Source organism: Leucopleurus acutus, assembly GCF_964270905.1.
Source record: "Leucopleurus acutus genome assembly, chromosome: 6".
Taxonomy (NCBI): domain Eukaryota; kingdom Metazoa; phylum Chordata; class Mammalia; order Artiodactyla; family Delphinidae; genus Leucopleurus; species Leucopleurus acutus.
In genome coordinates, this window is record NC_139149.1 from 13169149 (window position 1) to 13183577 (window position 14429).

Consider the following 14429-nt stretch of genomic DNA (forward strand, 5'->3'; position numbering starts at 1 on the left):
CCATTAAACACTAACTCCCTGTACCCCTCCGCCAGCCACAGCACCCACCCTTATACTTTCTGTCTCTATGAATGTGACTATTCTAGGTGCCTCACACAGGTGGAATCACACAGTATTTGCCATTTTGTGACTGGTTTATTCCACTGAGCATAATGTCCTCAAAGTTCATCCAGGTTGTAGCCTGTGTCAGGGTTTCCCTCCCATTTTAAGGCTGAATAATATTTCATAGTATGGATATACCACATTGAAAAAAATCCAATCATTGGTGTATTTTTTTTTTTTCTCTTTTGGCCACACAGCACGGCTTGTGGAGTCTTAGTTCCCTGACCAGGGACTGAACCCGGTCCCCTGCAGTGAGAGTGCCAAGTCCTAACCACTGGACTGCCAGGGAATTCCTTCCTTGGTCTGTTTTTTTAAAGGGTTTTTGGAAAGGAAATTAACACACAGAGTTTTTTTAAGTTTTCCAAAGTGCTTTTTTTAAAATCACCCATTTTATTTATTTATTGGCTGCACCCCTCGGCATGCAGGACCTTAATTCCCCAACCAGGGATCGAACCCGGGCCCCCTGCATTGGGAGCGTGGAATCTTAACCACTGGACCCCGAGGGAAGTCCCCAACGCACAGAGTTTTAGAACCCACACAATACAGAGGACTGTGCAGTGAAAGCATGTCTCCTCCTAGCTCGAGGGCAGGGCCATCCCCTTAGCACCAGCCCTCTGACCCTCCCCCAGCAGTGACCATCCCACTGCCCGTCCCTGGTTGCTGCCCGACATTTTCCAGTTCTCACTGGTTTCTCCAACCCAGACTCTGCCTTCTGGGAGCTGTCCTGCCGGGCTGGCGGCGGGGCATTCTTCAGGCGAGCCCTGGCCTTGGCCCTCACCCACAAGGCATTAAATCTGTGGATCAATTCGGAAAGTCTCTTAAAAGTATTTTGGTCCGTGAACACATGATGTCCTTCCATTTATTTAGGTCTTTCTTAATTTCTTTCAACAACGTTCATTGTACAAATTTTCTACTTCTTTTGTTAGATCTATTCCTAAGTATTTTATTCTTCTTGATGCTATTAGAAGTGGAATTGTTTTCTTCCTTTTCAGAGCAAATGTCTTTTTGCTTCACTGGGATCCGTTGGAATCCTCTCCGGGTTGCTGAGTGATGACAGAGGCCTTGTGTAGGCAGGTGTCCAAGGCCTGGATGTCTCGTGGGACACATGTGTGAGCTCTCTGAAGAAGCTGCAGGTCTCCACAGAGCACACTTCCCTGCTGCGGGATACTGATCTCCAGTTTCAGGATTCCAACCTCACCACTCAGCTCCGGCCCTGACGGCATCCCCCATAGCCACTTTCTGGGTTTTCCTCCCTGCAGTGTGTATCCTCTTGGGTAGAGTTCAAGAGCAATAGCTCAAATGCAGTAGCTCCCACTCTGTTCGCCTGACAGGTAGAGGCTGACTTTCCAGCTCTTACAACTTACTGTAAAGATATAATAATTAAGATCGTGCACTAAGGCACAGGAAAGGAAGAATAACCTGATAGAATCAGTAGAGAATTTAGAATATATGTCAAAAGTGGCATTACCCCCTTTGGGAAAAGGATGTGGCACTTTCAAGAAAAGGTTTCAGAACAATTGATTGTTGATTTGGAAAAAATAAAATTAGTTTCCTACCTCACACCATGCACAAAAGTAAATTCTAGGTGTATGAAAGGCACAAAGTTTGTAAAAAAAACAAAACCTTAAAAAGCTAGAGGGAAATATAGGAGAATATCTTTATGATCTTGAAGTGGGGAGAGGACTTTTTTTTTTCTTTAAAGAAGAAACCAGAAGCATAAATCAAAAAAGAAAAGACTGATTAATCTGATCAGGAAAACACACTGCTATAAAAGTGGAAAATCAAGATCCAGACTAGGAGAAGGTATTGGCTGTATACAACTAATGAAGGACTGATATCCTGACTATAGAACATGTTCTAAAAATCAATAATAAACAGACAAGCAGCCCATCTGAAAAAGTAGCCCAGGCAGAGAAGGAGATCCAGCTCGCCAGTGAACACATGGAAAGACACTCAGCCCCATGAGGAACCAGGGAAATGCAAATTAACACCATGAAGAAATGCCATTTTACATTCTTCACATTAGTAAAAAATATTAGTGGGACTTCCCTGGTGTCACAGGGGTTAAGAATCCACCTGCCAATGCAGGGGACACAGGTTCGAGCCCTGGTCCGGGAAGATCCCACATACTACGGAGCAACTAAGCCCATGCGCCACAACTACTGAGGCTGTGCTCTAGAGCCTGCGAGCCACAACTACTGAGCCTTCGTGCCACAACCACTGAAGCTCGTGTGCCTAGACCCCGAGCTCCGCAACAACAGAAGCCACTGCAATGAAGACCCAACACAGCCAAAAATAAATAAATAAAATTGAAAACAAAACTGTAATCTACAGGTTTATTTTAAAAAAAAGGGAAAATCTTAAAAAAATTAGTGAAAAATTAGCAATTAGTGAAAATATACAGTGCTAGTGTTGAACACTCTCATATTCTGCTGGTCTTTTTTTAAGCATTTTTTTCTTCATTTAATTTTGTTTATTTATTTTTGGCCCCTCCAAGCAGCATGGGGGATTAGTCCATGCCCCCTGCATTGGAAGCAGCATGGAGTCCCAGCCACTGGACTGCCGGGGAAGTCCTCTACTGGTTATTTTTGAGATCTTTTTGTCGAGTTGAGGATGTGCCTACACTAAGGCTTCATAAACATCACTAGGAAACTTGCACTCAAGCATCAGAAGAGAGTTTTATAAAAATGTTTATAGTAGCAAGGTTAAACAACAAACAAAACCAAACCCCTCAAAACTCACTAGATGGGAATTCCCCAGTGGTCCAGTGCTTAGGACCCCTCACTTCCATTGCTGGGGTCCTGGGTTCGATCCCTGTTCGGGGAGCTAAGATCCCACAAGTCGAGGCCAAAAAACAAACAAAACAAAAACAAACCCCAAAAACCTCACTAGATGTCTATTTAATGGGACATTAGATACATGTGAAAACATTCATACAATGGAATACCGCAGAGTAGTTAAAATAAATGACCTGGACCTATCCCCTTTATCTGTAGAAAACAATCTCGAAACCGTAGTACTGAGAGAAAAAACAAGTTGCAGAAAGATATATACAGTACGATAGCATTCATATATAACCTACAATATGAACAAATTAAAAAATACTATCACTTATGGACACTTTATAAATAGGAAAAACACAAGAATGGGTATGGAAATACAAGCAACAATTCGGTAGAAGGAAATGGGATCAGGTGGGGCTCTACAAAGAGTTCATCATAGTTTCTATTCCTTTTGTTTGCCTGAAATACTTCATTCAAAGCAAGTAAACCGAAACATAGTAACTCCCAGCGTTGTGAGAGAGCTCCAATTCAATTTTCCATCAACTCCTTTATTTAGTTCTCATTTCAGCCCACTCCTTCGCAGAAAGGTTGTCTGCCCTCAGTCAGGTGACACAATCAGTTTTTAACTTTAACCTCATGACTAAGACTGTTCGTTGACTTGGGGAAGCCAAGGACTCGCTTCCGGTGAGCAAGTCTATACAGGAATTTCTCCCCACTCTACAGCCAGTGTTTTCCTTCCAAAATATTCCAACCTGTTTGCTTAATTCTCAGAGAAACGGGCATTCATGAGCTGGGTATAGGACAGCTTTTGGGATGTGGGTTCAAAGTGTGGGTTGTCAAATGTGCTCATCAGCCAGCTTTAACGTGACTGAAACAGAGTCAGGATCCTTCAGTCCCAGTTCTGAATCTCTGTCTTAACTAGCAGTGCAAGACCTAAGGTGATCTCTTCACTGCTTTGGCTTCCGTTTTCTCACAGTCAAATACGGGTGGTAGATTAAACGATCCCTAAGGTACCTTCTTGATCTAACATTCCATGAGTCTAAGACAGAATTTGAGGGACTTTCAAACAATTCCTTGGCTCTGAAATTTCTCTCTTCTGTCATTTCCATCAAGCTGGTTGGATAAATACTGGTGCTCTCAAATCTCTGGACAACTTTCAGGGATGCTATATTTTTCATATGTCCAAGTTGAAAGTGCAAAGAGGCAAAAAGTTACCCCACCTGCCCATGGGGCAAATGTCTTGACTGCTCACCTAGGTATGGACTAGCATTGTCTTTGTAACTTATACCAGCAGTTGTCTGGTAAATCCCCTGAAGTGGTTGGTAGTCTCTTTGCAGTAGACATTTCCTACTCTCCCTCTGCTTGGCACTAAGAGGAATCTAATTTATTTTCTGAGGCATGGTACACATACTTTTTGTTTAAGTTGGCTGCAATGCACGGCATGTGGGATCTTAGTTCCTTGACCAGGGACTGAACCTGCGCTCCTTGCATTGGAAGCACAGAGACTTAACCACTGGGCCGCCAGGGTAGTCCCATCCTTTGACTTTTTATAAACATAAAATATTAAGTTCATGGGGCGTAAGGACTGTCAGCTTCTAGTCAGACCTGTTAGTTTCAAGAGTTGGCCACGAACTGCTGCCGTCAGGAATTACAGGTTGAAAGCAACTAAGGTCAGTTGAATTCACGTGATGTTTGAATTCAGAAGAAAGGAGATGGGCAGGTGGCGTTGACCTATCACACAGTGAAAAGCAGGGAGGATGCCTAATCCCGGCTGACTCAAAATGACAGTGCAGTGTGGTAAGTGATGTAGGGAAAGGCAGTGCAGCCAAGTTCATGAGAGAAGATGGTGCTAGGGAAGGTAGGTAGCTAAATCATGCATGAGCAAAGGCAAATTTGGGGAATTCGTAAAATCAAGATACATTTGACGATATTAGTTTAGTGACAGTGAACAGACTAATATTGTGTATGCTATCATTTACTTAAAAATTAGATGAAGCAATAAAGGAAAACTAGAAAACATGGCCTGAATATGAGTAATTATCTGAAAAGAAGAGAAGGGACCTGAATTACTGCAGGCCCCTGAAAGCAAGAAAATTTCATCCAGGAATGGGAAACTCTAAATAAATAAGACTAGGTAGGAAATACCAATACAAACCTTCCAAATAATTTAAAAATTTGCTGATTTTTTTTTGGTCGTGCCTTGTGGCTTGTGGGATCATAGTTCCCTGACCAGGGATCAAACCTGGGCCCCCTGCAGTGGAAGTGCAGAGTCATAACCACTGGACTGCCAGGGAATTCCCTAAAAATTTGCTGATTTCTTAAGTCATCGTTTAACTTTTTAAACTGCAAGCTGGCAGACTGACAGACTCCGCCTCTCTTTCAAGTACTACATGGTATAATCAATGTGGCAAAAACAAAAGTAGAAGGAACACAATCATGTCATTCAAGTCAAAGTTTCCCATGAATGCCAACCTGAAATGTACAATAGATAGTTGGAATTATTTTATCCTTATTATAAGTGAACAAGTAAGATGAGGTCTGTTATTTTTACCAAAGCAGACATAGTAGGGCAGTTTCATTTATACATTCTGATCAAGCTAATGTATTCTTTTCTCACTTTGCTGTCTGGCTGTGAAGTGTGCATGTGTGTGTGTACGTGATGATCCACCTAGCAAAATGTGCCCATCTTTGGAAATATTATCTGTAAAACTCTAAATGACTTGTTAAAATGGTAATATTTAGAGTTGCTTAAAATTATGAGAATAAATAAACCCTGTCCAAATGGGAACTAGTCTAAATCATCATTCTAGTTCTGAGAATCTGATGATGTCATAATGGTGAGTTTCAAGGCTGTGTTTATTTGGTTTAGGCTCAAGAACATTTCCCTTATTCCTCCTCATCTTGCTTGGACCCACCCATACCTGCTAAGTGCCCTGCTTTTTTTTTTTAAATTTATTTATTATTAATTTATTTACTTTTGGCTGCGTTGGGTCTTCGTTGCTGCGCACGGGCTTTTCTCTAGTTGCGGTGAGCGGGGGCTTCTCTTGTTGCGGAGCACGGGCTCTAGGCACACAGGCTCAGCAGTTGTGGCTCACGGGCTCTAGAGCGCGGGCTCAGTAGTTGTGGCACACAGGCTTAGTTTTTCCGTGGCATGTGGGATCTTCCCGGACAAGGGCTTGAACCCGTGTCCCCTGCATTGGCAGGAGGATTCTTAACCACTGTGCCACCAGGGAAGTCCAATGCTCTGCTTTTTGTTTCATCATTGTCATAACTGTATAGTCTAGTGATTTCTGTTTTCCATACTAATCTGACTTCCTTGAGTGTAAAAATTGTATCTTTCCTGCTATGCTTACCTGGGGGGGGCACGTCAGGTTCTGGCTAGGGACAGGGTATTGGATGATGTATAAATGAAAGAAGATTGCCTTTTCACTGGATTGTGAATGCCTCTACACGGTTCTTTGCATTTGGGTGGGTAGATTGGGCACTGGCACAATAGTCGATCTGTAAACTGCATGGATGGCAGTTCAGAAGGAAATCCTAAAACTAAAACTCTATGTTGGGTTACTTTTTGGAATTTGCTCTTTGTCCCTACAAAGGTGTGAGGAATGATCTTCAAAAAGCCTAAACAGATCCAGGTTTTGACACATTGGGTGACAGGGAATGTTCAAAGGACTCTTCGATCATTTGTTTTGCATCAAAGCTGCCCATAGGACCACCTGGATTTGTCATGCTTGTCAGGGTTAGAACACAGACTTTCATCCTGCCTTTGTTACTGAGAAGCGGGTTTTTATTTTATTTTGCTTTGTTTTGTGGCTGTGTCACACAGCTTGCAGGATCTTAGTTCCCCCACCAGGGATCGAACCTGGGCCCCTGCAGTGAAAGCGCCGAGTCCTAACCTCTGGAACGCCAGGGAATTCCCAGAGAAGTGGGCTTTTGTAATATCAACTGCACTAGTTGTGACAACTTCGGAAACTAGAAGTATCCTCTCCATTAAAGATGAAGTGACTTGGGTGCTTGGGACTAGGCTACGTGACTTGTCTGGCTCACACAGTGAGTTGACAGCTATAAGGGAACCCCTGATTCTACCACTTCTCCAGTAACTGCCACTATGTGTTTCAAGAGGGGACACCGGCAGCAGAACACATTGCCAGGTGAGGAAACCCATGAGAGGTAAGCCAGACACGGGCATTGCCTCCTTCAGTGGGTGATGCTTTACTGGTAGGTCAAGTAATGAGCGTAACTGCACCCCAGGGAGGGGTTACCAACATGACTGAGCAAAGTTGTTTCCAATCTCCTGTTTTCATCCATACAAAAGACACACCCCGCCTTCGCCTACACATTTCTATAAAACACAGCACTTCTCTAGCAAAGAGACTACTCTTCCCCAAATAGTGCAAATCCAGATTCTGTATGGGATACGACACCCGTGTGGATAGTATATATTGCTGCTATTCTTCCTGAATTTTAATTTCTGGAGGCATGAGATACTTTCTTTTTCACTGAGATTATTGAAGAAGATTAAGTAAAGCTATCTAATTAGATGTAAGTAGCTATTACTAAAGAATTTAGGCTAACCTAGGCTGGAAGATACTGCCTAACTGAGTCATAGGAAAGAGAAAGAAATCTTCTCACCCAGAGTTTAGTGATTTCTGTTAGGGCATGCTATCAAATCCTTTAAGAATGACTTTCTAAAATTTACAAAAATACATGTTTATACAATAAAATGAAGAATACAGTCATATGTTTAAAAAAGCGAGCAATAATTTTACTGCCCAGAGATAATCACCTGCTAATATTTTGATGTGTTTGCTTCCAGAAAGTTTTCTATGCCCAAGCTGAACTGCCTACATGTGCTGATGTCTAGGCACCTATCAACCAGTTGCTAAGTAAAACATACCAGAAAGCAGATAAAAACAGGTAGGGCTGAAGATATTAATAAAAACGTCATCCTCAAAACTGTGGGGAAAAAAATCAAGAGAAGACTTGCAGTCATACAGCTTGTAGGGCTTCAGAGACCACTAGTGCAATCTTTTCCTCTGTGATGGGACCCTAAGAAAGAATGCGACCAGCTGAGAGCCAGAACTAAAATCCAGGAGCTGAGGCTTTCGGCATCATCTCCCTGTTCTCACAACGTTTATAACCAACTTTGTTAGGTACAGGACTGGATTTAATGATTGATGAACTCCGGCTCATCAGTTGTGGCACGCGGGATCTTTCGTTGTGGTGCACGGGCTTAGTTGCCTGGTGGCATGTGGGATCTTAGTTCATGGACCAGGATTCGAACTGGGGTCCCCTGCATTGCAAGATGGATTCTTAACCACTGGCCACCAGGGAAGTCCCAATGAACACTGGCTTTTTGTTTTGTTTTGTTTTGTTGGCTACACTGAGCGGCATGCGGGATCTTAGTTCCCCAGGCGAGGATTGAACGCAGGCCCCCTGCAGTGGAAGCACAGAGTCTTAACCACTGGACAGCCAGGGAAGTCCCTGAAGTCTGGCTTTGAAATGAACATGCTTGGTATGAGAGGGGAAGAATAATATAATGTCAGCAGATCCTTTTTAACCCACCCAAATGATATTTGGTAGAGATTAAGTCCACTACTTAAGTGTTTAGTCAGAGAATGTGAGCATAGCAAGAAACTTGGCGGTCCTATACAGTTTATGGCCCCATTATATAGATAGGAAAACTGAGGCCTGAAGCGGTAAGATGACTTGCTAAGGAAGCTCAGCCAGTTTGTGGCAGAGCTGGGAGTAGATCTCATCTCCTGACTCCAAGGTTCTAAAAACAGTGTAGAATGTCGTGCTCATGAACATCAAAAGAGAACTTCCAAATGATCCCACATACTCCGGATCAACAGGCGCTCCCTTATTTTGCCTTCCTTACTCTGTCTTCAATCGGACTATTCCAAATGTGATAACGAACCTAGGCAATGGTCACCCATGACTGCCAACGTCACAAAAAGAGACTATTGGCAGTGATGTGCCTCATGATTTGGATGTATGAAGTAGTTACCAAGAAATTCAAATCTGAATCAGGATAAAGCATAGGGGACTTCCCTGGTGGTCCAGTGGTTAAGACTCTGCGCTCCCAAAGCAGGGGGCCTGGGTTCAATCCTTGGTTGGGGAACAAGATCCCACATGCCGCAACTAAGATCTGGAGCAGCCAAATAAATAAATATTTAAAAAAAAGAATAAAGCATACATCACTATCAAATATCTAGGAGGTAGAAGAATATGTTACAGACTTCCAGGAATATAATCAGAAAAATCTAGAATGTGGGAAACCAACAGGACAAATAACTTGGCTTCTTCAGTAAATAAGTACCAAGAAAAAGTAAGATTGAGGGGGGGAAATCTACATATTAAAAAGACCTGAGAGGGACTTCCCTGGTGGTCCAGTGGCTAAGCCTCTGAGTGCCCAAATGCAGGCGGCCCAGGTTCCATCCCTGGTCAGGGAACTAGATCCTGCATGCATGCTGCAACTAAGAGTTCACATGCCCCAACTAAAGATCCTGCATGCTGCAACTAAGACCAATAAATAAATAAATAAATATTTAAAAAATAAAAAAGACCTGAGAAGACAAATAAGTCAAATGCGATGTATTGGCATTGTTTTTGGATCCTGATTTGAACAAACTGTTTAAAAAAAAAAAAAAAAGACACAGGTACATTAATACCAACCTTACAGAAATAAAAAGGATCATAAGAGAACTTTATGAACAACTGAATGCCAACAAATTAGATAATTTAGATGAGATAGATACATTCCTAGAAGGACACAAACTATTGAAATTGAAATTTAAGAGGAAATAGAAAATCTGAACAGACATAACAAGTAAAGAGATTGAATTAGTAATAAAATAACAAAACAAAACAAAACTACCTGCAAAGAAAAGCTAAGGCCCAGACAGCTTCACTAGTGAATTTTATGAAACATTTAAAAAAGAATAAATAGCAATATTTTATAAACTCTTCTAAAAAAATAAGGAGGGAATACTTCCCAGCTCAACTCATTCTGTGTGGCCAGTGTTACCCTGGTACCCAAAACAAAGACATCACAAGAAAATTAGAGACCAATATGTCTTATGAATATAGATGCAAAAGTCTTCAACAACATACTAGCAAATAAAAATTCAGCAACATATTAAAAGGATTACATACCATGACCAAGTGGGATTTATCCCACGAATTTATCCTAGGTTGTTTTGACATTTGAAAATCAATGTAATACACAATACTTAATAAAGGACAAAAACCACATGATCATCAAAATAGACACAGAAAATGGACTTGTTAAGATCCAAAAGTCTTTAAGGATAATGATAAAATACTTGACAAACTAGGAAGAAAAGAGACTATCCTCAATCTGATAATGGCCATATATGAAAAACCCACAGCTAACATCATATTTAATAGTGAAAGACTGAATGTTTTCCCCCTAGGTTCGTGAATAAGACAAGGATGTCCACTCTCACCACTTCTGTTCAACATTGTACCAGAGGTTCTAGCTGGAAAATTAGACAAGAAAGTGAACTAAAAGGGATCCAGTTTGGAAAGGAAGAATCAGAAAGAATCCCTATTTGCAGATGACATGATTTTGTATACAGAAAATGCCAAGGAAGCCACTGCAAAACTAATAAATGAGTTCAGCAAGGTTGCAGGATACAAGATAGATATGCGAAAGTTAATTATATTTCTATACACTTGCAATGAACATTCTGAAAATGAAATTAAGAAAACAATTCCATTTATAATAGCATCAAAAAATACAGGAATAGATATTCTGCAAATGAATTGCAGAAGTTGTACTATGAAAACTACACATTGATGAAAGTAATAAAAATGATCTAAATAAATGGAAAGATATTCCATGCTCATGAATCAGAAGACTCAATATTAAGTGGCAATACTCTCCAAACTGCTCTACAGAGTCAATGCAATTCTTACCAAAATTATGACTGCCTTTTGTTTTTCAGAAATGGACAGGTTGATAGCAAAATTCATATGGAAAATCAAGGAACCCCAAATAGCCAAAACAATCCAAAGAAAAATAAGGTTGAAGGGCTTACATTGCCCAATTTCAAAAAATTACAACAAACCTACAGTAATCAAAACGGTGTAATACTGGCATAAAAATACACATGTCAGTGGAATAGAATTTACAGTCCAGAAATAAACCCACACATTTATGGCCAACTGGTTTTTGATAAGGGTGCCAAGACAATTCAATGGAGGAAGAATAGGTTTTTTAACAAATGGTGCTGGGACAATTGAATAGGTACATGCAAAAGAATGAAGTTGGACCCCTGCTTTATACCATATATAAAAATTGACTCAAAATGGGTCAATACCTAAATGTAAGAGCCCAAAGTGTAAGACTCTAGGAAGAAAATGTAGGATTATACAATGGTTTCTTAGATACCAAATACAAAGTGACAAAGAAAAAAAAATAGATAAATTGGACATCAAAATTAAAAACTTTTGTGCTTTGAAGGGCATTATCAAGAAAGTGAAAAGGCGACCCACTGAATGAGAGAAAATATTTGCAAATCATATATATAATAAAGGACTTAAATTGAGAATATATAAAGAACTTTTACAACTCAATAATAAAAAAGACAACACGGACATTCCCTGGTGGTCCAGTGGTTAGGACTGCGCACTGCCACTGCAGGGGACCCAGGTTCAATCCCTGACTGGGGAACTAGTATTCCGCAAGCTGCCTGGCCAAAAAAAAGACAACACAATTAAAAAATGGACAAAGATCTGAATAGACATTTCTCTGATGAGAGATCCAAGTTGGCAAATAAGCATATGAAAAGATGCTTGACATCACTAGTCATTAGGTAAATGAAAATCAAAACCACAGTGGGGGACTTCCCTGGCGGTCCAGTGGTTAAGACGCTGAGCAGGGGGCATGAGCTATGCAGGGGGCATGGGTTCGATCACTGGTTGGGAAACATTTTAGTTTTTTATTGAAGTATAGTTGATTTACGACATTGTGTTAATTTCTAGTGTACAGCAAACTGATTTAGTTTTATATATATTCTTTTCCATTATGGTTTATTACAGGATATTGAATATAGTTCCCTGTGCTATACAATAGGACCATGCTGTTTTTATATTTTATATACAGTAGTTTGTATCTGATAATCTTAAACTTCTAATTTATCCCTCCCCAACTCCCTTTCCCCTTTGGTAACCATAAGTTTGTTTTCTATGTGAGTCTGTTTCTGTTTTGTAAATAAGTTCATTTGTATCATATTTTAGATTCCACATATAGGTGATATCATATGTGATTTGTCTTTCTCTGTCTGACTTGCTTTACTTAGTATGAGAATGTCTAGGTCCATCCCATCCATGTTGCTGCAAATGGAATTATTTCATTCTTTTTTTTTCCATTCTTTTTTATCGTCTTTATCTATTCATCTGTTGATGGACATTTAGGTTGCTTCCATGTTGGCTATTGTAAATAGTGCTGCAATGAACATTGGGGTGAAAGTATCTTTTTGAATTAGAGTTTTCTCCAGGTATATGCCCAGGAGTGGGATTGCTGAGTCATACGGTAGTTCTATTTTTAGTTTTTTGAGGAACCTCCATACTGTTCTCCATAGTGGCTGCACCAATTTACATTCCCGCTAACAGTGTAGGAGGGTTCCCTTTTCTCCATACCCTCTCCAGCATTTATTATTTGTAGACTTTTTATGATGACCATTCTGACCAGTGTGAGGTGATACCTCATTGTAGTTTTGATTTGCATTTCTCTAATAATTAGTGATATTGAGCATCTTATCATGTACCTCTTGGCCATCTGTATGTCTTCTTTGGAGAAATGTCTATTTAGGTCTTCTGCTCATTTTTTGATCGGGTTGTTTGTTTGTTATTGACTTGTATAAGGTGTTCGTATATTTTGGAAATTAAGCCCTTGTCGGCTGCATGGTTTGCAAATATTTTCTCCACTCCATAGGTTGTCTTGTTTTGTTTATGGTTTCCTTTGCTGCGCAAAAAGCTTTTACATTTGATTAGGTCCCATTTGCTTATTTTTGCTTTTATTTCTGTTGCCTTGGGAGACTGACCTAAGAAAACATTGCTACAATTTATGTCATGTCCACACAAAATCTTGTAATAGAATGTTCAGAATGCCATTATGTATAATAGCCAAAAAAGTGGTTTGAAACAACTTAATGTCCATCAGCTAATGAATGGATAAACAAAATGTGGCACATATATATATATATATAAAAAATAGAATTTTATTTGACGATAAAAAGGAATGAAGTAATGTTACATGCTACAGTATAGATGAACCTTCAAAACATGCTTAAGAAGCCAGTCATATACTGCATGATTCCATTTACATAAAATGTTCAGAATAGGCCAGTCTATAGACAAAAAGTTGATTAGTGGTTGCCTAGGGCTGGGTAGTGACTACTAATGAGCATAGGGTTTTTTTTTGGAGTGATGAAAATGTTCTAAACTGTACTGTGGTGATGATTGTGCAACACTTTGAATGCATTACTTTAAATGGGTGAACTGTATGGTATACTAATTATACCTCAATCCATCTGGTAGCAAAAAAATTATGAGATAATTAGGGAAATTTGAAGATTGACAGGGTATTGATAATACTAGTTATTACAGTTGAACTGCATGGGTCCATTTACACATGGACTTTTTTCAGTAAATACATACAGTAGTATACGATCTGAGGTTGGTTAAATCCACAGATGTGGAACCTTGGATTCAGAGGGCTGACTGTGGGACTTGAGCACATGTGAATTTTGGTATCTGCTGCAGGTTCTGGAACCAATCCCCCATAGATACCGAGGGACGACTGTACTGTTAATTTTTCAAGTGTGATAATGGCCTTGAGGTTATATTTATTAAAAAAATATTATCTTTTAGAAATACTAAAATATTTGTGGATGTAAATAATTAGAAACTACTCTTTTGACCCTACCTATTGTCTGAAGTTTTACCCCACTTTTCTGCCCCCCACCCTTGAACCAAACTCCTCCTCCAAATTACCTATCGCCCCCTCTCTCCACGTCTGTTCCTACCACTGTCTTTTTATTTATTTATTTATTTTTGGCTGTGTTGGGACTTCGTTGCAGTGCACGGGCTTTCTCTAGTTGTGGTGAGCGGAGCCTACTCTTCGTTGCGGTGCGCGGGCTTCTCAATGCGGTGGCTTCTCTTGTTGCAGAGCACGGGCTCTAGGCATGTGGGCTTCAATAGCTGTGGCTCGGGCTTCCCTGGTGGCGCAGTGGTTTAGAGTCCGCCTGCCGATGCAGGGCACATGGGTTCGTGACCCGATCCGGGAAGATCCCACATGCCGCGGAGCGGCTGGGCCCGTGAGCCATGGCCGCTGAGCCTGCGCTCCGCAACGGGAGAGGCCACAACACTGAGAGGACCGCGTACCGCAAAAAAAAAAAAAAAAAAAAAAAAAATTACAATTCCCCATCCTATTTATTGAACCTTACTTTTCACTTGTCCTTTTTTTTTCTTTCTTTCCCATATCAGTTAGACTGCTCTCTTCATTGTACTCCC